The sequence below is a fragment of the Poecile atricapillus genome, chromosome 28, assembly GCF_030490865.1.
Source record: "Poecile atricapillus isolate bPoeAtr1 chromosome 28, bPoeAtr1.hap1, whole genome shotgun sequence".
Lineage (NCBI taxonomy): Eukaryota > Metazoa > Chordata > Aves > Passeriformes > Paridae > Poecile > Poecile atricapillus.
Window position 1 is genome coordinate 394481 of NC_081276.1, and position 24750 is coordinate 419230.

Consider the following 24750-nt stretch of genomic DNA (forward strand, 5'->3'; position numbering starts at 1 on the left):
GCACAACCTCTGACCCTCCCCGGGCCGAGGGAGCCGCAAAGCCGGGATCATCTGTGTTAATCTGGTCTCATTGAGGCGGGATCAGTGAAACCACCTCGCAGATTCACTGTATTATGGAGCAGATTGAGGGACTTAGAGAGCAAATTTAATAAATATCATTTCGATATTACTTGGCGGGAAAAAAACCTAAAAATGCTGGGAGCGGCTGATGCTGCAGCGCCCTGTGAGAGACAGGGACATGGTGTGTGCAGAGCTGGGCACAGGGCATGGGGACAGCACGGGATGCTGGCATGGTGGGGACACCGGGGGATGCTGGCACGGTGGGGACAGCACGGGATGCTGGCATGGTGGGGACACCGGGGGATGCTGGCATGCTGGGGACATCGGAGGATGCTGGCACACTGGGGACATCGGGGGATGCTGGCATGGTGGGGACACCGGGGGATGCTGGCATGCTGGGGACATCGGGGGATGCTGGATGTGCCCCTCAGCACATCCAAAAGGCAGTGGGGATGTGCTTGGGCCGGGTGGGAATCCTGGTTTTGTTCTCTCTGCTGGCTCTCCGGGCAGCTCGGGGCTGGGGATGGACACAAACACAGCTTGGCTGTGCCAGGGCAGTGACGGCTGCTGATGGTGCAGAGCCAGCCCCAGCCCTGTCTGCAGCTGGGATTTTCTGCCCATCCCTGAGGAGAGCAGCGTAACCCAGCGAAATCCCCCCGGTGGGACCCGGGGAAAGCTCTGTCCGCAGGGGAGGGAGGGAAAGCGATGGCAAATCCCAGACTTTGTTCCAGGGCTGGCTGTGCTGAGTGAGCTTTGGGCTGCCCAGGGCCAGGGGATGGGCACTGCTGGCCCTGGACACTCGCAGCTCTGCTCTGCCTTTGTCCCCAGCAGGACCCCCTGCCTGCTGCAAAAACACTCGGCTGAGGAGAAATGTGTGACCTCTTGCTAACCCTCTTCCCTTTCCCCTCTTGCTCTGCAAGATGTTAAAAAGAAGGGGGGAAAAAAGGAAAAAAAAAAACCCCACGCTGGGGCCAATCCAAGGAGGGTGAAAGCCGGGGACCATATCATTAAAATGCTAAAAATGAGCGTGCTGAAAACAGACACAATTGGGTATTTAAAGCTCTGAATGAAAAGAGTGTGTGTTAGCTGGCCTGTGGAGAGCCGGTCTCCCAGAGCCCCTGGAAAATATGTGGTCAAGCCTGCACCATTAACTTTTTGTTTCTGGTTTGTAAAGTAGCTGTGAAATCTTGGGGGGGACAGGGACCCCACGTCACTGCCAGGCCCGGGGGACCCCCGAGTGGTGAGGAGATGTGCTGGGCACTGCACACAGGCTGTGCTGGGCACTGTTTGTGCAGCCTTTCGCGGTCCTGCAGTGATTTTTATCCCAAAATGGGGTAAAAAACCCCTCATCACAAACTCGTGTGTCCACTGCATCACCAGGGAGCGTTCTGCTGGGGTTTGCAGTCCCTCTGAGGAGTGGGGTGTGTGGCTGGGGGTAGCAGGAGCTGTGACCCTGCTCCTCCAGCCCTGCCTCAGCCACAGTTTGTCTCCTGGATGAATCACTGCTAACTCACTTTGGGGCTGTTGTATCATTTGGCTGCAGCTTAGAATGGTGGAATTTTTGAGGTTGGAAAAGCCCTGTCAGATCAGCGAGTCCATCCATTACCCTGGCACTGCCAAGGCCACCAGTAACCCGTGTCCCCAAGTGCCACATCCACACGGCTTTTAAATCCTTCCAGGGATGGGAGCTCCACCCTGCCCTGGGCAGCTGGGCCAGTGCCTGGCCACCCTTTAGATGGAACAGCTTGAACGTCCCCTGGCACAGCTTGAGGCTGTTCCCTCTGCTCCTGTCCCTGTTCCCTGGGAGCAGAGCCCGACCCCCCGGCTGTCCCCTCCTGCCAGGGATTGTGCAGAGCCAGAGGGACCCCTGAGCCTCCTTTTCTCCTCCTGAGCCCCTTCCCAGCTCCCTCAGCCCCTCCTGGGGCTCCAGCCCTTCCCCAGCTCTGTTCCCTGCCCTGGACATGCTCCAGCACCTTCATGTCCTCAATCCTGGTCCTCTTAAACCTGTGCCACCAGCCCAGGTGCCCAGAGCTGTGCCAAGAGGTGTGAGATGCTCCAACATTTTATGGTGCGTTTTTATATGGAAATGTGGATCTTTGCAGCCCCCCTGCAGCATGTTTCCTGCATCCCAGCTCAGGCCAGGGCCCAGGCTGTGTCCTGTGTGCCCTGCAGGGTTATTTCTGTGCCCGCACATGGATTTCCCTCTCGAGCATACGCAGAGGGATCCGCGGTGGTGCAAAATGCCCCTAAAATGTCTCCCAGGGCAAGTATGAGCTGCCAGGCTGGGCTGGGCTCCAGCAGGCAGGAACAGATGAATCAGACACTTAATGGTAAAATCAAACCCCTCCAAGTATAAAAAACAACCCAGTTCCAGCAGGCTCCTCTGTGCCGACCCCAGAGCCTGGGCCGAGCAGGAACGAGAAGGGATTTCAAACCAAACCGGGATTCTTTTGGGGGGCCCCCACCATATCTCTTGGCTGCCAGCCTCTCTGAAGGGAAGTTTCACCCCGCCTCCCGCGGTCTCGGATGTCAGGTTGGCAAGAAAAATCCCATCTGTTTTCAATCTGGATCCTCACTTCCATCCACCCAGCCTCTCTCCTCCCCGCTCCCAGCCCCCAGAGCTGGCGTGTGCGCCAGGCAGGCCTCGGGGACGCTTTTTTTTCCTCCTCGTTTTTATTTTTCCTTCTAAAAATGTATGTGGCCTCTTTTGCCCCCCGCAGCCCCCCTTCTGCAGGCACATGCTCCAGCGCAGCCCTCCCCACGCCGGGGCCTGCCAAGAACCTCTCTGTGCTCAGCCCCGCTTCGGCCGCTGGCTCAGAGAATTCCCAAATGACCCAGGATTTTCAGCCCAGAGCTTTCAAAAAAAAAAACCCAGAAAAATATCTCTCTGTGTGGAAAAGGGAAAAAAAAAAAAAAAAACCAGGCAAAATTGAGAGGGGAGCAGAGGGAAGAAGGAATTTTGTTGTTGTGATTTTTCTTTTTTTTTATCTGGTTGGTTCCAACTTTTTGGTATGATTTGGAAAAGAGCAAGTACGGGGTGTTTTGTTCCTGCCTGGAGATAACAGAGCTGCTCTGAAATCCTATATAGAGTCAATGCAAAGGCGTATACGTTGCAATCGTGATATCCTAATCTCCCTCTTAAGAAACCCTTTTGTTGCACACCCCCTCTTGCCGCTCCCTTTGCTGTCCTCTCACGCTGCGTTTATATCTTATTTAAACTCTGAAGTCCTTAGGCTAGGAATTACCTTCTCCCTTTACAGATGGCTGCAGGAGCTCAGCACGGCTGTGCAGCTCCATGAAAAATAAATGAAGAAGGTTGTGGCTTTTGTTGATAGATTTTTGTTTTGGTTTTTTGTTTTGTTTTTTGTGGGTTGTTTGCTGGGGTTTTTTTGTGTTTTTAGAGGTGAGAGTTCATCTCATCAGAGATGAGCGGTGCCGGGCTTTGTATGGCCAAAAGCATTGCCATGAATCTGAAAGCAAGAGTTATCCCAGCACCCGCTGCCGTGCCTCAGTTTCCCCTTTGGGCACGAGGCTGCCCTGGGGCGATGGATGAACGGGGACGGGGATGGAGATGGGAACGGGGACGGGAAAGGGGTGCTGGGGGCGCAGCGAGGGGGATTCTCCTTTGATTCCGGGCAGTGCTGTGGGAGCTCTGTGGGACGGGGGCACGAACAACTGCTCCGGTCCCGGTCTGAGCGCATCCAAAGGGCCCCGAGAGGGGGGGCAGAGCCGGCTCGGAGGTGCCCGGGCTGGGGGAGCCCGGGGGGACCCCCGAGGCTGCGGGAAGGGACCCCCGCCCGGGCCCCGCCCACTAAAACCCCGCCCATCGGGCCCCGCCCATTCAAACCCCGCCTATTCAAACCCCGCATATTCAAACCCCGCCCATTTAAACCCCGCCCATTCAAACCCCGCCCATTCAAACCCCGCATATTCAAACCCCGCATATTCAAACCCCGCCCATTCAAGCCCCACCCATCGGGTTCCGCCCATTCAAACCCCGCCCATTCAAGCCCCGCCCATCCCGGCCCCGCCCCGCCTGGCCCCGCCCCGCCTGGCCCCGCCCATCCCGGCCCCGCCCCGCCTGGCCCCGCCCATCCCGGCCGGGCCGCCCTGGGCTCACCGAGGGGTCGCGGGGTCCCTCCCTCCGCCGAGGGGTCGCGGGGTCCCCGGGCCGGCCTCGCCACGGAGCCGCCGCACCCCGCCGGGACGGGCCCGACACGGTCGGTTTGATTTACAAATTCAATTCTTTAACGCATTTGGAACAAGGGGAAGCTGCTCCCCCTTGGCGCGCACGGCCGGGGAGCGGGCGGAGGTCCCGGGGAGATCGGAGGGATCCCGGAGGGACCGGAGGGGTCCCGGGGAGATCGGAGGGATCCCGGAGGGACCGGAGGGGTCCCGGGGAGCCCGGAGGGGCCCGCGGGCCGGGCTGGCCCCGGCGCGGTGCCGGCGATGCGCAGCGGGGGCTGCGGGGCGGCGCTGGGCAGGGAATTCCCTTCCCTCTCCCGCTCCCTTTTCGTCCCCCCGTCCCTCTCCCCCTCCCTTCGCTCTGCCCATCCCTCTCCCGTTTCCTCTCCCCCTTTTCCCGGCCGGGGGCTCACGGGAGTTTTTGCTGCGGAACAAGAAAGTGTGGGAACCGCATCCAGCATCCCCCTGTGCTGGGGCGCTCGCCCGCCCTACAGAGGAGCAGCTCTGCGGCTCGCCCTTCTCCCCAAATTCCCTCTTACTCCGTGTTTCCTTTCCCTACTGGAAATGCCTTTCATTTTTAATGAGCTGGAGGCAGCCCGGGGCTGCGGGAGTGCTCGGTGCTCTCGGCAGAGCGGGGCAGGACCGGGCTGCAGCCTTTGAGTAACGGACAGAATTTATTCACTGTAAACACTGCACAACTTCCCTGCTCCGTTCCCAGCGTTAAATAGAACTCATTTTCTCGGCTTTACATGACTTGTTTGCTAGTGCTATCAGGCTCCTGCTCAATCTCAAGATGCAGATTTGTCTAAAATGCGTAATTTTAGAAACATAATAGATGGGGGGGAAGCTCCATTTAGCTGCGGGAACTGTGTAGCTGGAACTTTCCTGAGAAGAACCACATTTTATCCCTTTATTATTCTTTTCTCACTTTGGCAAAGGCAAAGAACTTTTCTGTTGCAGGTAACTCAGGTAACTTTTATGTCAAGGCTCTGACTTGAATTCGCAGCAGTTGGTCTGACTGGAGGCAGTTACAGCAACAGTTGAAATTAAATTTAAATTTATATTCGTTGTTGGAGAACTCTCCTGCAGCTAAGGAAAGAAGTGTAAAGATTAAGCTGATCATTGCTATATATGAAAAGTGGTTTCTAACATTAACGTTATGGTTCTTCTCCTAAAAAAAATAAAAGAAAAATAAAGAAGAGAATTCTCTAGCCTGTATAGCTCTAGCTTTCTATGGCTGCATCTTGTTATCCTTTCATTTCCCTTTTCCTGAAAACGTCACTTAGCAGAGGAAAAATCACAAATTCAAGCGCACTGGGGTTACCACACATGGTACAGGGGAACATCTGCTGGAAAGAGACTTTGGGAGGATAACCCAGTACCTGCCCTATGGTACAGGGGAACATCTGCTGGAAAGAGACTTTGGGAGGATAACCCAGTACCTGCCCTATGGTACAGGGGAACATCTGCTGGAAAGAGACTTTGGGAGGATAACCCACCGCCTGCCCTGGGACGCTTTTCCCAGCTCGGTGTTTGTTGGTGTGGGGCTGCACAAGGTCCTGCCGAGCCCGGCATTTTCGGGGCGAACGCTGTTGGGTGGAGTTTATTTAGGGCTTTCGCTTCGCCGAAAAGAAGTGAAAAATCTGATCTGAGTGAATCGGGCTGTTTTAGCAGCTTCCAGATTCGGGTGTTGTGCAGCGGGAGCGCTGGGGTCGGTGGGGCCGGGCCGGGGGAGGGCTCAGCCCGGCTCCCTGCGCTCCATCCCCGGAGCCTTCCTCGTGTTCCTGCTCCTGCTCCACACCGTCCCATCCCCGGAGCGCCTTCCCCGTGTTCCTGCTCCTCTCCCCATCCCCGGAGCGCCTTCCTCGTGTTCCTGTTCCACTCCCCATCCCCGGAGCCTTCCTCGTGTTCCTGCTCCGCTCCCCATCCCCGGAGCGCCTTCCTCGTGTTCCTGCTCCGCTCCCCATCCCCGGAGCTTTCCCTGTGTTCCTGCTCCGGCTCCCTGCGCTCCATCCCCGGAGCCTTCCCCGTGTTCCTGCTCCGCACCGGCCGGCAGGACGGGCGTCGCTGCCTTCCATCGCCGCTGGTCCCTCGGGCAGGAAAAGGGACTTCACCTCCCGGAGAATCCTTCCAAATCTTCCTGCCAAGTCAGAGTGGAACCGAGGGAGTGAGGCAGTGTCGGGGCTCCTGCTCTGCAGCCAAAACAGGGATTTAACAAAGGCACTGAAACCAGAGAAAGCCCAGTTATACTTTTGACTTGGAAGAGATGTGCGTCGTTTCTTTCGGGAGGTGGAGGTTCCAAAATAAACCGGCTGAAGGTTCAGTGTGCCGACAGAGAGTGAATTTAGTATTAAGTACTAAATTCCTGCAAAGGTGACAGTTGCAGCAGATATATGAGGAAATCCCTCATTACCCTGAAGAGCTGGAAAAGCAGGATATGGTGTTTTATTATGTTTCTTAACCTTGATCACAGCAAGTTTCAAACACCTTCTTTACCCTGGCTGTTGAGTCTGCCCTGTGGGTACAGATTCTTGTAAGGCAAAGCTATTTCACTAGATTTAATCTCTAAGGAGCGTGCCAGGAAAACAGCCTTTGGGGGAATGGCAATCTGCTGGTTCCCTGTCTGCAGAATGGGAATAGCAGCGCGCAGCTCCTTGCTGGGAAGAGCTTCAGGCTCCGGCGGTGAACAGAGCTGAGTGCGGTGTTTGAATCACTCAGAATGAGGAGACAGCCGGGGCCAGGCTCGCCCAGCTCCCGCCGCAGGTCGGCAGCGATGCCAGGAATAGATCCAGCAGCTCTGATTCCTGCTCCAGCTCCCGGGCTGTGGCGTGTGGGCACAGGCCAGGAGGAGCAGCAGCGCCCGTGTCACCCGGCTGCGTGCGGAGGAGAAAGTGGAGCTTGCACAACAACCCCGTCCTTGGTGCTTTTTTGGGGGCTGTCCTGCAGTGCCAGGTGTAGGAGTGACAAATTGTCTGGCACGGCTCAGCCAAGAGCTGGAGTGAAGCCACCGATCCTCATTTCGTGCTGGTTTCTGTGCAGCCCTCCTGGAGCAGCAGCTCTGTGGGGGCTGCTCACCTGGGCAGGATTGGAATAACTCACCTGGAGATGAAAGACCCTGCATCCCATTGCTCCCCCCAAGCCATCCTCTGCCCTCGGTTTGAAGCCATTTTGAACCCTGGCTGTATTTTGTTCCCTTGCAAGGCTTTGCTGTCGGAGTAGGCAGAGTTTGCAGCACATCTCGTGGCACCAGGGAAGTGCAATCTTGTTACATTTGAATTTATTTCATGCTGCGTTTGCGGGCGAAGAATGAACTGGTAAAATTAGGGAGTGTGGAAGGTGTGAGACACTGTTTGTTCAAATGCTGACGGTGGGAAAACATCTGTTGGAAGCTCTCTTTGAAGGAGTAGCTGCCCTTCTTTTGTAGGAGTAATAACTGTTGTGGTAGGTGAAACTTCCTGAATCAGGAGGCACCTGGGAGCTGTGAACGTGCACAGGCTGAGGCAGGGATTGAGATCTGAGGTCTGTCAAACACAACTCTACACACCTTGACTTTCCTTGTCTGGCTTATGCCACTTCTGAAGTGACTTCTGCCTCAATTTTGCATGAGCCCGTGTGCACTTGTGTGAGTTTGGAGTCTTAAAGGAGCTGTTCTGCCCTTCCTTGCTATTTACAGGTAACTTTTAAGGGGTGGTAAGGGTAAGGGTGTGTTTCCATTTCTCCATGTACTGATGAGTGCTCTCATTAGCACTTAGTAAGTGCATTACGGCAATTCTTTATTAAATCTGTGCGGAGGTAGATTTTGTTTGTGTGATGAAGCCACAGAGTGCTCAGTTTCAGCACCAGCTCCCAAATCACAGGATGACTTACCTGCTAATTTTGACTTGCCATTTATTTCTGAGCAGGCAGAGAGCAGCCGAGGGAATTGAGGCAAGGCCCCTGGTTATGGTAATCCTTAAGTAGTTCATTTGGGTGTAATGCCTTTTTTTACAGTTGCTTCCCTATTACAAACAGATTTTCTGATAATGGCACCTGTGCCATTCAGATGGGATCATTATTATAATAGCAGCAAGTATTGTTGTGGAATCGGGATGTGGAATTTATGTAGGATCGTTACAACGGCAGAAGCAATGCCATAAATAAAACCATGCTGGAGCAGCAGCACTAAAGCTGGGGGTGAGAGGGAAGGTGACAGCTCCAATTTCCCCCGGGTTTGTGGTGGAGGAGGAGGGAGCGTGGGTGGCAGGGGCTGTCCTGTGGGGCAGGGATGCGTGGGGAGGACCAGGGATGCTCACCTTCCTACAAACCATTAGAGTCGTTTCAGAAGGCAGCCGGGGAGGTGGTTGTGATTAATTAGTTGAATTAATTAGTTGAAGAAGTGTTGTTCCCATCCTGGGTGTTGTTCCTGGATGGGCTCCATTAACTCGGAGTTTTGGGGATGGGTTCCAGGCGAGGCTTCTGCCTGTCCTGGGAAATGTGGGAGAGCTTGGAGTTGGGATTGTGGATAAGGATGGGGTTGAGAGAGCAAACAGCCCAGGAGGAGGCTGGTGTTGTGGTGTGCCTGAATACGGGAAGCAATGGTACCAAAGTGAAGGAAAAGGGAGGAAAGGGTAAAAAACCTCGTGCATTTGAGAGGTTACAGAGGGCGTGGAGTGGAAATTGTCCTGCCCTCCACCTCCTTCTGCGGGCAGATCCCTGGAGATGGGTGTGTTGTGTCAAAGGCCGGGCTCATGGCTGGGTTTAGCAGAACCAGAGGATCCAGAAGAATGATCTGGAGCGTGGCTGGGCCAGCAGAGCCCTTCTGGAGGGTGCTGGAGCAGCAACAGCGCTCTTTGAACAAAGTCCTTGCTAATGCAGCTTCTCTGTGTGCACAGCACAGATGTCTTGCTCAGGGTTTGATTTTTTTTAATAAAATCCCCTTTGTTTTCCATCAGTGACCCCTGGTTTAAATCCCTGGTGCAAGAAGGGAATTGTAACCCTTCGGTGGGCTCGCAGTGCTTGGAGTTTTGTCTCCGTGTGCCCGGGCTGGGGGTGGCAGAAGGAGCTCGGACCCTGCTCGGGCTCTCGGGCTTTGAAGTCGCTTTTTGCCCAGGGCCCTGTCGGGACAGGGTGATGGGAAATCGCTTTTTGATGCTGGGGCTGCCTTTGTCAGTGGACATCTGGTGCCAGGATTGCTCTGTGGGCTGGGGGTGGGCTGCAAGGCCAGGGAATTTGATGGATTAGTGTGGTTGGAGGGCTGGGGGAGGGGACGGGTAGGGTTTCAGCTCTCCCTGCAGGTAGAGAGGGAATTTGGGGATTAGGGGCACTTTGCTGCAGAGGGGGAAGGGCTGGGAAGAAAACAGTCTTTCCAGTTTTCCCGAAGAGATGACATTTGTTTGCTCTGTGAGGCAGCACAAGGGAAATGTGTGTGTCCGGAGCAGGGGATGAAAAAAATCCACAGCAAATCTGGTGCCGGTCTGTGCCCTCAGCTTCGTCACCCTCGGGAATCCTGGCTGCTCGTGCCTGGCTTCAGGGTCACTCGGTTCATTCCCTGCTGCTTCCTATGGATTCAATAACCTTCTTCTCTCCCCAGAGATCAGCTTAAATTAAAACTTTATCCTTTATTTAAGGAAGCCAGCAGCAGCCCATGCTCTGTTACAGGATCTGGGTACTTTTCACTGTCCATCCCTCTTTCCCTGAGCTCACCAAATGTGCTGCCCTGGGGATCTCAGCTCTGGAGCAGCAGGAGGGGCAGTGGGGTATCTTCTGCTGCTGTTCTCCTCCAGTGAAGGAGCAGGAAAGAAAAATGTGATTTTTAGAAGCTGCCCTGAGGGCAAATAATTTGATCTGCCCTGGCCTGGGGAGGGGAAGCCGGCTGCTGGTGCAGGAGCAGTGTCCATTTGCTGGGGTGCATCACACGATCCGTTCCCCAAGGTCACCGTGCCAGCTGCTGGCCATGGAAATGCCATTTCTCTGCCTGCAAGAGCAGGAGGATTTTCATAGCCATGAAGGCCACCAGGAACTGGCCAAAATGGGGACCTCGAGGAACAGCCAGAGTGAAATCCAATCTCGGGCAGGCGCCGTGTTCCAGGATCAAATCCAGGTGTAGGAGCTGCCCAGAAGGTTTTGTGTCTGCTGCCTTTGGCTCCTGGCAGTGCTGCAGGAGGGAGGTGACGGCTCCTGGAGGCACAGTCAGGTCTTTCATCGAGCTGTTGGTGCCCACAGGTGCTGCTGAGAGCCAGGATCGCTCAGGGCTGGGCTGTTCCGCGTGGGACACACAGGACATGCCCTGCCCACAGCTCCCTCTCACCTGCCTGGCGTGGGCTGGCAGCACAGACACAGCCAGGCAGGGAGTTCCCTGCTTCTGTTCTAAAATAAACCCTTGTGAGTGATTTTCTTTACACCTTTTCCATCAGAAACTGGGAAAATTGGGAGCAAGGAGATGCAGGAAATTCGTGTGCAATGAAGGAAATGTTGGGATGAGGTGAGGGTGGTACTGCAGAACATGAAACGAGGAGTGTTGGGACTGTGGGATCTTTGGTTCTCCCTTGTGTTGCACAGTGTCAAGGTGCTGAACTGCCTTGTGAATTTTGGTTTCTTCTCTGTGTTGAGCAAAGTGGTGGCCAAGGGCCATGGCAGCGCAGCAAACCTTGTGTCTGCACGGTTTCAGAGGACGCCAAGCCTTTAAGTATTGGTCTGAAGAAGACAGGGGAATGAAAAATAAGGGATAAAGTTACAACTCCTGTCCGGAAAATGTGTTTATTTAACTTCAGCAGCAAAAGGCTGAAAAATTTGGGGGAGGGGGAAAGGAGGGAAGAAGTGACTGTAAAAATGCATGCAGGGAAGTGAACAGCTGTGTCCTGTGAAATGGGAGCTGCTGGGATTCAAAGGATTATGTCACTAACCAAGAGCTGGTGTTTGCTCTGGAGCTGGAGCCCCCAGCACACAGGCAGGAGGAAGAGTCAGAGTCACGCGATGGGAGAGGCTGGAAAGGAGCTGAGGCTGCTCCGAGCTGCCCAGGTGGGTTCTGTCCTCACAGAAGGGCTCCAGCAACCAGGAAGGCTCTGGTTTTGCAGTGTCTGGTGGGTCCTGTTCTGGGAGTGCTCTCATGCCATCCATGCCTTGTTCCTGGAGCACTGAGTCCGTGTGGAGGAGAGAAAACTCGGTTATTTGCCATTCTGCAGCGTTGATGGGTTTGGTCTCCTCGGTGGCACAGGAGGCCATGGGCAGGTTCTTCCCTGTGCTCCCTGGCCAGTCCTGCTGCAGCTCCTGTGCCCAGGCTCGGGGCTGGGAAAAGCTTCCCCCAGAGAGGCCATTCCTCCTCTGGTGTTCCTGCACTGCTGGGTGTGCTGCCCGAGGTGAACCAGCAGTGCTGGGGGGTTTGATGGTGCCCACCCACAGGGGAGCCAGTGCAGCTCTGTTACCTGGAGCCCATCTCTCCATTACCTGGAGCCCATCTCTCCATTACCTGGAGCCCATCTCTCCATTACCTGGAGCCCATCTCTCCATTACCTGCAGCCCATCTCTCCATTACCTGCAGCCCATTTCTCCATTACCTGAGCCCATCTCTCCATTACCTGAGCCCATCTCTCCATTACCTGCAGCCCCCCATTACCTGCAGCCCCCCATTACCTGGAGCCCATCTCTCCATTACCTGGAGCCCTCCATTACCTGCAGCCCATCTCTCCATTACCTGCAGCCCATCTCTCCATTACCTGCAGCCCATCTCTCCATTACCTGAGCCCATCTCTCCATTACCTGGAGCCCATTTCTCCATTACCTGCAGCTCATCATCTCCATTACCTGAGCCCATTTCTCCATTACCTGGAGCCCCCCATTACCTGCAGCCCATTTCTCCATTACCTGCAGCCCCCCATTACCTGCAGCCCATTTCTCCATTACCTGCAGCCCCCCATTACCTGCAGCCCATCTCTCCATTACCTGCAGCCCATTTCTCCATTACCTGCAGCCCATCTCTCCATTACCTGCAGCCCCCCATTACCTGCAGCCCCCCATTACCTGCAGCCCATCTCTCCATTACCTGCAGCCCATCTCTCCATTACCTGCAGCCCATTTCTCCCACCAGGGCTGTTCCTGGCTCTCAGAGCAATATTCCTGAGTGAATGATGGCCCCACACTTGCTTTCTGCACTGTCCTGAGGGGTGGGAATGTGCAAATCTCACTGGCAGAGGGATTTAGCCCCAGGTACAGCTGTGATTCAAAAGGAGTTTCTATCCCTGCTTCTCCCGGTGCCTTTGGAGGCAGTGAGGACTCGCTGTAAAGGAGGAGGAAACTGCAGCAGCCCCTGGGCAGGAGGATGTGGCTGTCCCCTTTTGTCCCCTGCATCCCTGGGGGTGGCTGTGGTAGCGATCCCTGTTTGCCTCTGGGATACAGAAATCCAAATCCTTGTCGGTCCCTGGGCAGGGAGCCGTGGCACACTTTCCATCGGGCTTAATAGGGAAGATGAGTGACATGTTAAAAGTGGCTTTAGGTTTTATGCAAAGCCAGTGATGCTTAAGACAGCTGGGGGATTTTAGGGTTTTCAGCAAGTTCTGTTGGGCAAAAAATTCCTTTGGAAAATGTCTCCGGTCCAGCGTGAAATTTGGGTGGGTTCAAGGTGATGGGAGCGGGTGACTTGTGCTTCACACCTCGCTGCCATTCTGGGGAGATGATTTTCTTCCCTCCTGCTTTGGGGAAGAAAATGTCAAAGTCAGGAGAAAGACACATTTTTCTTTGTGGCAAGGAATGAACATTAATATTAAAACTTCTGGGGATTTTTAGAGTTATTTTTTTTTAAAAGATTAGTTTTGCTTCTTGGCTGTACTCTGGTTTAGATCTGGAATCGCTCTGGAAATGCGAGTTTAGGCAAACACAGGGAAAAGATGAAGTGTGGACTCCCTGAGCTGTTTTCCTGATGATTTACAGAGCTCTTCTTGTGCTTCACCATTCTCCTGGCTCTGCCTGATGTCCAGGACTTGGTTGTTCCTGAAAATTTAAAGGTCAAAGGTGCTGAAAAGGGCTGAACCCCAAGGACTCAATCCCTGTTTGAGGCTTTGGCTCTCCTAACACAAACATGGTGTGGCTGCTTTCCTAAAAATTCTTCAATCTACCTGTATTCATTTCAGTGTTTCAAAGTAAAATAGCTTTTTGAGAAAAATCTGCATTTGCTGTTCCTTGCCTGTAACCAAGTATGGTTTGTGGATAGCCAAATAAAATTCTTGGTTCAAAGTGTTTCAGCAATGTGTTAAAGTTTATGGAGCATTTAACAAACTTTTTTAGTGTGCAATAGTTTATAGTGCCAGCAGACAGCCAAGTGTCACATCAAAGTTGTAGTCTTTTCTCACTTAATGGCTCAATGTTTAGTGCTTTTTCAGTTTATCTTGGGTGGCTTTTCAGCCCACAGCTCAGAATGGCTTTTTCTTTCCTTTTTTTCTCCACCAAAAACTCTAAAAGTCAGATTATGGATACTGATTTAGGGCCCGCAATTCAAGCCAAGTGCTTGGATTTATTTTTATCTTTAAAGAAAGAAAACCTCCAAAGGCAAATAATCCCAGTGACTTCAGTGGAGTTCTGCCTGGGCAGTTCCCTGCTGGGCTGGGAGAGCAGAGGAGCAGAATGGAACCTGCTCCCATCACAGGCAGGGATAGCTTTGCCATCAGCTCTTGCAAATCCTGAATGATTTTCCTCTTCACCAGGAGCTGGGACGTGTCTGCAGCTGAGCCCGAGCCCACTGACACCAGCAGGGCTCCACTTTTGCTGCCTTTTGCCCAGATTTTGGGAATTGCTGCTCTTCTGGGCTGGGAGAGGCTTTAAGGGCTTTCCTCTGCCCAGGTCCTGTGGGAGGGGAATGAGGAGGGAATGAATGTCCAGGAACCTGAACCTCCAGAGCAGCTGCTGCCATTGGGAATGTCCTGGAGCTGGGGCTTGTCACTTCTACTCAGCTTGAACGAAATAGGTGTAAAAACTCAGGAACAGGGTCTGGATAATGCATCATAAACCAGCTGATTTGCTTTATTGTGGATTTAATTATGATAATGCAGATACATACAGTCATGTCCGTGCACAAGATCTGCTCAGCAGTAAAGGGTTTACATAATGTTATAAATAATGAAACCTGAGCTGTGGCAAGAGCTCCCTGGAGCATCCTTCATCCTGGGAGGGGGATGTCTCCTCTTGGTGGGAGTGACACCGGGCTGGATTGTTGAGCTCCAGCCGTTTCCAGGGGCTGGGTTGTGGCAGGCTGTGATTTTCGTCACAGCGCCTGCGTTTCAGGCTGAGTTTGCTTTGGAAATTTCCTGTGGAGTGGAAGACGGCGTGAAACGTTTTATTAATGCTGATGGGATCTGGCATTGGCGTAGCCAGTGAATTGGTGTGTGAGAGGCATGTAAACAAATCTGAAACCAAAATAATCTGCCTGTGCATTATTAGAAAACAAGCCAATATGCAGCAGTAGAATGGGAGGAAATGCCATTCTGAGTTTCTAACGACGAAGCTTTCGCACGTTCCTCCCATGATTTATATAATTGCCCAATCGCTTTGATGGCTTGATGGAATTACAGCTCTGCATTACACGATGGATAATCAATCAAAATAAACGGTGTTTACCCCTCTGCTGCAGTGTCTGTGTGAAACAGATACACCCGAGTGCGAGGGATTCTGCAACGCTGCCATTTGTGAGGAGTTTCGGCTGTGATTTTGGGATCTGGTATTTGTGTAAACCTGACCTCACCTCGTAGGCCTCAAAATCCTGCTGCCTTCAGCAGGGGCTGTAGTAACTTGCTTTTTCTGTGGTGCATGTAGGAACATTTCTGCCTGAATATGCAGTGGGCTTGTTTGTTTAAATATCACAGCAAATCAGACCGCAGTGAGGAGACAGAAGGTGCCAGCACCTGAGCTCTCTGTCAGGGCTGGGGAAAGCTTGTAGGCTGAAATTCTGCCTTTCCAGGCAGCCTTGGAGTTGGTCTTGGCTGATATTAAATGGGCTGTTCTCTGCCTCATTTGCTGCACAAGTTACTGGAGTTTTAGTGTCTGGCTTTAGAAGAATTTCTTCCCCTATTTCCCAGATGTGCTGCTGTAGAATGTGCAAACCCCTTTCTGCAGGATTTCTGGAGTGAAAATCACACCCAGTCTTTGTAGGGGGGATAATTTATCGGTGCTTGATCTTTGGTTTGAAGAGGCGGCTTTGCAGGAGCTGGTGCTGATGGTCCCTGCAGAGAGTCCAGTCCCGTCCTCCCGGGGCTCTCCTCGCTGTGCTGGGGATGGGATGGGTTTGGGGATGGGTTTGGGGTGTGTTGGGTTTGGGGATGGGTTTGGGGTGTGTTGGGTTTGGGGATGGGTTTGGGGATGGGTTTGGGGTGTGTTGGGTTTGGGGATGGGTTTGGGGTGTGTTGGGTTTGGGGATGGGTTTGGGGATGGGTTTGGGGTGTGTTGGGTTTGGGGATGGGTTTGGGGATGGGTTTGGGGATGGGTTTGGGGATGGGTTTGGGGTGGGATGGGTTTGGGGATGGGTTTGGGGATGGGTTTGGGGATGGGTTTGGGGATGGGTTTGGGGATGGGTTTGGGGTGTGTTGGGTTTGGGGATGGGTTTGGGGATGGGTTTGGGGATGGGTTTGGGGTGTGTTGGGTTTGGGGATGGGTTTGGGGTGTGTTGGGGATGGGTTTGGGGTGTGTTGGGTTTGGGGATGGGTTTGGGGATGGGTTTGGGGTGTGTTGGGGATGGGTTTGGGGTGTGTTGGGTTTGGGGATGGGTTTGGGGATGGGTTTGGGGTGTGTTGGGTTTGGGGATGGGTTTGGGGATGGGTTTGGGGTGTGTTTGGTTTGGGGATGGGTTTGGGGATGGGTTTGGGGATGGGTTTGGGGTGTGTTGGGTTTGGGGATGGGTTTGGGGATGGGTTTGGGGTGTGTTGGGTTTGGGGTGTGTTGGGTTTGGGGTGCAGGGTCTGGGCAGGGGCTGCAGCCGCCCCCTCTCCACCACAGCAGCCCCCAGATCCCTCCTGCTCTCCCTCCTCGCCTCGCTGCAGCGGGATCGCAGCTGCTGAGTAAATGTTAAGATAATGGTGTTATTACGGAGTAATTATACTGCGAGTTATTGAATTAAAAGTGATGAGGCTGCCGGTGCCGCTGAGTGGGGAGAGGAGGGAGAGGCTGGGTGGGAGAGCAGAGAAAACCTAATAAATTTCCTCTTGTCAGAGCCCCTCGCTGCCGGGACTGGGACTGAGAATGAATGAAAGGGAAGCTCAAAGAGCTAATAAATAAACCATTTCCCTGAGAATAGAGGGTATAATTAGAAACCGTGGCCCTGTGGTTTTGTGTCTGCCCTGGGGTGGAATCTGCTCGAGCTGTGCTGTGGCGATAAAACAGGGAGACAATGTGGAGATGATGTCGCACAGTTGTTAACTTTTGAGGAGGGAGATGCTTTGTTCCTCTCTTTTTCTAGGAAAAAAAAATAATAATAATAAATAATTTAGGCTTTATGTTGCAAAACTTCAATAACTAACTATACCCTGGGGCCTCACCACCAGCAACTCCGGCTGATCCTGCATTTCTTTTTCTTGGAGGGGAGGGTGGTTTTCACTGTAGACCTCAGAAAACTTTGCTTTTTTAAATTTTTCTCCTTTTTTTTTTCCTCTCAAGAGAGCCAAACCTGTTAGTTTGTTGGGGTTCTTTTCCTATCTTAAGCTGCCATTGATGTACAAATTGAACATCTCCCACTCCTCTCCAGCCACAGCTCTGCTGCCAGAGCTCCAGGGGTGCTTGGAGAAGGATCCCAGGGTGGGATCGTTGGGGTGTGCAGGGATTGGGCTCGGTGGTTCTGGGGGTCCCTGGAAGCCCAGCGTGTTCCAGGTGGTAAAAGCAGCAGGAGCTGCTGGGGGCTGATGGAGATGAGCAGGAGGAAGGCAGAGCACGGCTCCCTTTGGCCTCTGTTCAACAGCCCCGAGCTTTCCGTGTTTGAAGGGTGAGAAATGCGGGTGTCCCTGGAATAAATGTGTCACCCCTGCTCGCCCAGCAGGGACATCACGGCCAGGAGGCTCCGCAGAGCCCACGGGGACAGCTCAGGAAATCCAGGGAGGAGGAGGAGGAGGAGGAGGAGGAGGAGCGAGCCTTCGCTGCCTTCAGCAGGATCCTGCTGCCTTTGGATGAAAAGGGGATGATGCTCTGGGTTGGGATTAGGACGGGTCCCCCCACACGGATGTTTGTGAAGATTGAGTAATTCTTTCTGAGAAGCTCTTTGGTAGGTGTTAGAGAAATGTGGAGTGTTTACCTTACTTTACAATTTAAAAAGCCCTAATAAAATACACAACAGGAGTATTAACAATGAAACTATTTTGAGGATTATTAAGCTATTATAAAAGAATGGAAGAAAATCTGCCTGGCATTATGTTCTGTGCCAGTAGATATTTAAATTAATGCCTTCCTATAGCAGCTCCTTCAGAAATCTTTAAGGCACTTAATCATCTTCAGTGAATTAGATACTTGGTGGTGTTAAAAAGCTCTTCAGCATCCTCTGTTCGTGGAGCACGGGAGGAAACTGAGGCAGAATGATTTGGGCAGTTGATTCACCATGGGAAGGGTGAAGTGGGGGTTTGATTCACAGGGTGTGTAATGGAACATGGCCCTGTCCAGCAGTGCCTGGGAGTGCTGGATCGTGTTCCTTTCCTCTTCCCCAGCTGTTGAGGAGCTGTGGGCACCAAGAATTCCTCCTGGATTTGCCTTTTGCCTGCTGGCTGCTGTGGCAGTATTTACAGCTCTGCCTGTGCCCGTCTCAGGGAGGCCCATAAACCCTGATCTAATGGTATTTCCTTGTAAAAGGCAATTTGTAAAGATCTGTCTGTGGGCTGCTGTCACCATATCCATGGGATTTATTTCCAGTTTATTTACGGTTTGTGCTCATGTGTATGCAGCTCTTCTTTCCCATCATAATCCAGAACTTGATTGTCCCTTGGACTTGACTGTCACTTGCAGCATCAGCTGAGAAGGTCCCTGGGCTGCCTCTCACGCAGGTTGGTTTTTAATTTTATTTTCTGTTTTGAAGGCTAGGGAGGGATGTGTGTAGGCACTGCATCAACCTTGGGATTGGGATGGGCTGCAGGGAGCTGCAGCTGCCAGCCCCTGAGAGCAGGACAAAGCCCTCAGCTTCAGCACAGCCCCTGCCCCACAAAGGGCTCCATGTCAAATTCATGCCTTGCATTTAGGCTAATAAATTATTTCCCCACTTTGATGGTGCACAAATTCTTTGGCTTAGGAGTGTTTGATTTCAGGGGTGATTTCTCCCTGGTCTCTCCAATCTGTTTGTGATGGGATCTGCGGACTCTTCTTTTCTTTACCTGTTCTTACAAGTCCTGATGTAGGAGGTCAATACCTAGAAGTGCTCATTTAAAAATAAGGTCATGGCATCCAGCAAAGGGCTGCAATGCTTTAAATGACTTCAGCTGCCAAAATTTGGTGTGTGCTCAAGATTTCTACTTGCTTTCACCCCTAATAATCCCACCTAAGAGAGAGGCTCAGCTCTTGTCCATGCTGGATATTCTTGGTGGAAGTCAAAGCTCTGCCTTGAAGGGGAACAGGCACAGCAGCTGAGGGGGGAACAGCTCCAGGATCTTCAGCATCGAGGTGCAATCCCTGAGCAACCCTTGAAACAGATCCTGGCACAGCCACGGTCCTGGGCAGGCGTCTGAAGAGCTGCTGACCCAGGGGTGCTTTCTTCAAGGAACAGCTCAGAAAAGGGACCTGAGCTGGTGAATTCCTTTGGTATGTGGAGGAACACGCTGTAGATATTCTGAAAAAACCAAAATCAAATGGGAGAACAGGTAGTGGAGCTCTTTGAAAGTTGTTCAAAGAGACTCTGTCAATGTGAAACTCCTATTTATGTTTTTTTTCTGCCTCCTCTTTTCTTTTGTTGATACAATCTTGGAAGTGGGAGGAGGATTTACAGAAATGCTTGTGTTTTTAAGCTGCTGCTTCAGACACCTTTTTTCCCTTGTAAATATTGTGTAAGAAGCCAAATAGAAAAACACAAAAAGTCCTCATTGGGCATCTCTCTAATCACTCCAGAACCTGAAAATCAGCTTTGTTGTGGACTGTGTTGCAAATGCATCCCCACAGATGCACCAAGGACAGAGCTGTGGAACCCATCCTAACCTTTAAAGCAGTCTGGTGACTCCTCTGAAGGTCTGTGGGGACAGAGCAGGGGCTCAGCACCCTCAGGAGGCACCTCCAGACTCCTCTGGTCCTTCTTCAGGTGGATTCAGCAGTCTCTGACAGGGAAGGATGGTGTTGGGGTATTGAAGGGCACATGAGGTCAGGGGCAGAGGAGCACCCAGCCTGTGCTGTGCTGGAGCCCAGCAGGACATCCCCGAGGCTGGAGATGAGGACCAGGGCAGCAGAGGGAAGGCAGCCGACGCTTCAAGCAATGAAAGTGTTTTTAGAAAGTTTTCTGCTGCTGGTTTCAGCGAGAGCAGCAGCACTGGGGTGGTGTGAATGGTGCACAGACCCGGCACACAAAGCCAAGGGGAACTGAGGAAGGTGTGAATTTACTGAAGGAAGCACCAGAAGCTCTGTGGATGCTGTTTATTTCTCCTTCAGGTGCTCATCAGTTACTTGGAGGTTGTGTATGGGCTGAGCAGCCTCAGGAGAAGGAGCAGACTTAGATTTTCCTGTAAATTAACAAATGAAGGCAGAACTTGTGGGGTCCTTTGGCTTTTCCTTCCCTGCCTGGCTCACGGGAGCTCCATGTGTGCTTTGGCTGCTGGGTGATGCTCGAACAAGCTCTTGCTAAAGCCGTGCCAGCCCTGGAGCTCTGCAGGAGCTGCTTTTCGTGGGGATTTGCGTGGGTTTGGCTGAAGCGTTTGCAGAGGTGCAGGAGAGCAGGGAAGAGGGGATGGGGCAGCTTTGCTGTGTGGCTGGGCCATGGATCTGTGCTGGCAGGGTCATGGTGCTGCACACGCTGGCACAGAGCGAGAACAGGCCATGAAGGACTCAATTACAGGGCAGGATGTGGAAAACTGAAAGGCAGCAGGGTTTGCCCAAGGCCATGGGGTGCTGGAGCTGGGCTGGAGCTGGGCTGGAGCTGGGCTGGAGCTGGGCTGGAGCTGGGCTGGAGCTGGGCTGGAGCTGGGCAGCTCTGGTTCTTGTGTGTCCAGGCTGGTGCTCCTGTTGGGAAGTGGTTTTGGTGTCGATTGCCAATACCTTCACCTTCATTTTTCTGGCTGTCGAAACATCTCTAAGGGCCTGGAGGACTTGAGCTCAGCTGACTGCTCTGGATGGCTCTCCCTGGAAGCCATGGAAAGCAGTACTTGCAGTCCTGTTTGAACTTGCTAGCTGACAAGTTAAAAGGTTGTTTTGACCCTTCGGGATATTTTTTTTTTAAAAAATATTTCTTTCACCTTCCTTCTTCCAACTTTATGAGAGGGCCAAGCCAAGAGCTTTGTACCCAGCAGTAGGAGTGTAATTACAGCAAGTCTGGGCGAGTGACTCTCCCCCAGGGCTGTTTCAGAGTTGGGTTTTGCTTCTCTTTTCATTCCCTGCCCCTGCTCCTTGTTATTGTTCTGTCCCTCCACCTCCCCACGCCCGTGTGGTGCCACAGGAGCTGCAGGACCCCGAGTCCCTCATCCCCCTCATCCCCCTCATTCCCTCATCCCCTCATCCCCTCATTCCCTCATCCCCCTCATTCCCTCATCCCCTCATCCCCCTCATTCCCTCATCCCCTCATCCCCCTCATCCCCTCATCCCCCTCATCCCCTCATCCCCCTCATCCCCTCATCCCCTCATCCCCCTCATCCCCTCATCCCCTCATCCCCTCATCCCCACATCCCCTCATCCCCCTCATCCCCTCATCCCCCTCATCCCCTCATCCCCTCATCCCCCTCATCCCCTCATCCCCTCATCCCCTCATCCCCCTCATCCCCACATCCCCTCATCCCCTCATCCCCTCATCCCCTCATCCCCTCATCCCCTCATCCCCTCATCCCCGCATCCCCTCATCCCCTCATCCCCTCATCCCCTCATCCCCTCATCCCCGCATCCCCTCATCCCCTCATCCCTTCATCCCTTCATCCCCTCATCCCCTCATCCCCTCATCCCCTCATCCCCTCATCCCCTCATCCCCTCATCCCCTCATCCCCTCATCCCCTCATCCTGCTGGCAGTGCCAGGTCTGTGCCACCCATGGATCTCCATCTCCTGTGCTCTGTGCTGTGTTTGTGCCCTGTCCCTGCAGTGTCCCAGGCCATGGTGAGCAGTTCCCTGTGTCCCCAGTGTTCACCCCAGGATGAGCTGCAGGGTCCATCCCAGCCCGTTCCGTGGTGCCCTGAGCTGCCAGAGCTGCATTCTTTATCTTGGAATAAACTGGGTGCAACTCCAGATTTGTTCTGCTGGGAGAGCAGTGATCATTAAAGTCCCTTAATTCTCAATTAGTCTGTCTACCCAAGGCTTTAAAATTGGTTAGATAAAGCGCATTAGAAGTTAAATCTGAATTAACCTCTCCTTGCACAGGCGAGCCCTGGAAGCCCAGTGGCAGCAAAGCTGTTCCTGTTGGGGCAGCCCCTTCCTGGGCCAGAGTGGGAGCATTTGGGTGCATTCCCCTTGCAGGACACCCGGCACAGCAGGGCTGCTCCTCCTCCTGTGGCTCAGCCCTGCCGTGCCGGGGTATTTTTAGAGAAGATAAGAGTGGTGGCAGGAGAGAGGTCTCCATTCCAAGGCACTTGGACTCTTTAATTATGTTTTTGGTGTAGAAAATGATATGGTTCCTAGAGCATAGCTGGAGAAGACATGGAAGGTGATTGCAGCTGTGGGTGCAGATGAGCTGGCTCAGGCAGAGGCCGTGTGGAGTCCAGGCTCAGTGGGAAGAGGTGCAGGGAGAGGGGGAAATGGGCTCCTTGGACTGCTGGAAATTGCCCCTAAAGTTGCCCCCTGGTTCCTGACAGCTCATCCTCTCCGTGGTGCTTATGGACACCCCCAGCCCCACAGAGGTGGGGACCAGCCCTGGGAGTCACCCCAGTGTCACTGCTCCTGCATTTTGGGGACAGAGCCGCCCTTGGGCCCTGCCTGTGCTTCCACAAAAGCCGTGGTGGTGCTCGCCCCTGCCAGAATTACCTTTTACCCACTTGGAGCTGATTGCAGCACAATTGCTGACTTGGCTTTATTGGTTTCTTCCTTGTCTTTGGAGCCCTGCCAGATGTCCTTGTGGCCTGTAAATTCTGCATTCTTTGTGTCCATTATCAGTGGTACATCCTTCTTTCCGAGCTTTGTTAGCCTCCCTCCAGGTCTGAGATCACCAGGAGCATGTCCAGCCCTAGACTTTAACAAGGCAATTCTACCAACAAGTAATTTGTTTTTCTAACACCTGGATATCACTTAGGGCTTGTTTGCTACTCTGTTTCATGGATTAAATCTCCCTTTTTGTTGATTAGGCTTGAAAATATACAAAGACCAAACATCAAAGAACATTCTCACTTTAAGAAAATTTTATATTCCACATTTTGCAACAGCTGAGTGCAAAGGCCAGTCCAGGTTTTCTGGAGATGGTGGAGATGTGCCCCTGCCTTTGGCTGGGGTGTGCCCTGACCTGCACTTGGCTCCACAGGGAGGAAAGACATTTAAAAAGTGTTTCCACTTTCCTGCCTTCCACCCTATGTGTGACTGGGGAACCTGCAAGGACAGCCTCAGTTTCCTCTGCTTTTCCTTCAAGCAGCCTTGATTTCCAGCTGTAATCCAGATGTGCACCATGTGGGATAGGGGCCTCTTGCCTCTGTGTGCTGCCCAAAATCATCTTCCTGTTCCACAGCAGAAAGGGTAAAGCAGGACCATTTTCTTTTCAGTGCCTTATTTTAATACAGACAAGTTAATATTTGGGGTGTGCTTTTCTTTTAAAGCACTCAATTAAAAACCCCTGAAGCTCTGCGTTGGCAATTTTCTGCGTGTCCCCACGTTTGCATGGTTCCCTGTGATTGCACAAGGAGGCTCCTCCAGGTGGGACCTCGTTTTTCAGGCACTTCCCACCCCATCCCTGGAGTCCTGATGTTCCTGGGATCTGGAGCCGGTATTTGGGGCGAGTCCAGCCAACCTTTGCTTGAGAGGGAGATCAGAGGTCTTGGTGATGGGAGGAAGCCTGAGAGCTGGAGCTGGGAGATAGGAGAGGGACTCTGGAGAAAACAACTGGGATTGGATAAGGAAATTTGGGCTTCAAATCCATCTCCAGCTGCAGTTTGTGGAGCAGTTTTGCAGAGCCTTCCCCCAGCCTCCCTCCCCTGGTTTAACCCTCCACATGGCCGAGTGCTGGAGAGGGAGGATTTCCCCCTCCTTCCCCACCGTTCCCAGTATAAATACATGGAGCAAAGCCGCCAGCTCTGTTTATTGAACACAAATAGAAGATAAAATAGTGGAAAACTAATTTTTTCATGCTCATTGGTGGGAAAGATTAAAATTATGCAAATCCTCGGCAGCTAGCTTGGTGCAGAGATAAGGGGATGTTGGAGTCAGCTGGCTGCCTGCTAATTCACTCATTGAAAACGAAATGAGCAGGAAAGCTGCGAGCGGCGTCACCGGCCCCTCACGGCGCTGGGATTTCTGTGCTGGGAGGAAGCTGAACAAAGAAAAACCTTTTTTGGAGGCGTGCAGGATCCATGCTGAGATGCTCAGGCCGCAGTCAGGTGTGTGCCTGCTGAGCTCTGGGATGCAGCACCTCCACCTTGGCCAGGATGGAGCTCCACTGGTGTGCCATCACCTGAAACCCCCCGAGGCGGTGGCTCTGGGGCTCAGTCAGGTGAAATCTGCCACCTTGGTGGATTCCATGGGCAGAGCAGGGCTGGGAGTTGAGTGGGGAGCCAGCAGGTGTGAGCAGTGCTGGTGCTGGTGTTGGTGTTGGTGCAGCAGGGTGGCTCTGGGGGGCTGCAGGGGCAGAAGTGGCTCTGCAGGACCCTCACTAATGCACAGCCAGGGGTTCTCAGAGGGTCCCTGGGTCGGGGTTTCCCCCCAGTGCTGCCCTGGAGGAACCAGTGCCCCCCTCTCCCAGCCTCCTCCCCCGGACTCCCCTGCTTTGTAGTGGGAACCGCATCTTGCAATTCCCCGCATGGGCACGTTAATGAATTTTTGCAAAGCAGCAGAGCTGTGGGGTTTTCCCGGGATGAAAGGGCCGTGTGTGTGCCTGGGGGGGTGTGTGCAGATGTGTTTGTGGTCAGGAAGGAGCGAGTGAAGCCGCATCCCATCGCCCTCTGACTCTGGGTCTGACTCAGCCCTGAGGTTTGGCTGAAGCTCCTTTAGAGCAAACGGAGCCTCTGGGGCTGGAGGGAATGAAGTGGCCGCCTCTGGAGGGGCAGCAGGGTGAATAGGGGGGCTTTTTGCTCACTGTGCTGCTCGCTCTGCCCAGCACAGGCTCCTTAGGCTGTGAATTTATTTCTTGGGATCTCTCAAGATATTCCAGGCACGGGGGAGACCAAAATCCCTGACAAACCAAAACCTTGCAAAGCAGCTGAGGCTGCCGACCGTGCAAAGGCACCCAGGAAATGATGACGACTGCTCATTGTGCTGGGAGAGG

General features: G+C 53.1%; 1 protein-coding gene across 10 annotated transcripts in view; it reads left to right on the top strand.

The window, feature by feature from the left end:
- PTPRS (protein tyrosine phosphatase receptor type S) overlaps positions 1 to 24750 on the top strand; it is a 143467-nt gene that overhangs the window by 17001 nt on the left and 101716 nt on the right. Inside the window, exon 1 of one of the 10 annotated variants that reach the window (XM_058858720.1) lies at positions 4243 to 4280. The exons of the other annotated variants lie outside the window; for them this stretch is intronic. The gene's annotated coding sequence lies outside the window, so the exon portion shown is untranslated. Of the gene's footprint in view, positions 1 to 4242; positions 4281 to 24750 lie in introns of those variants that run through there. 10 annotated transcript variants of the gene reach the window in all.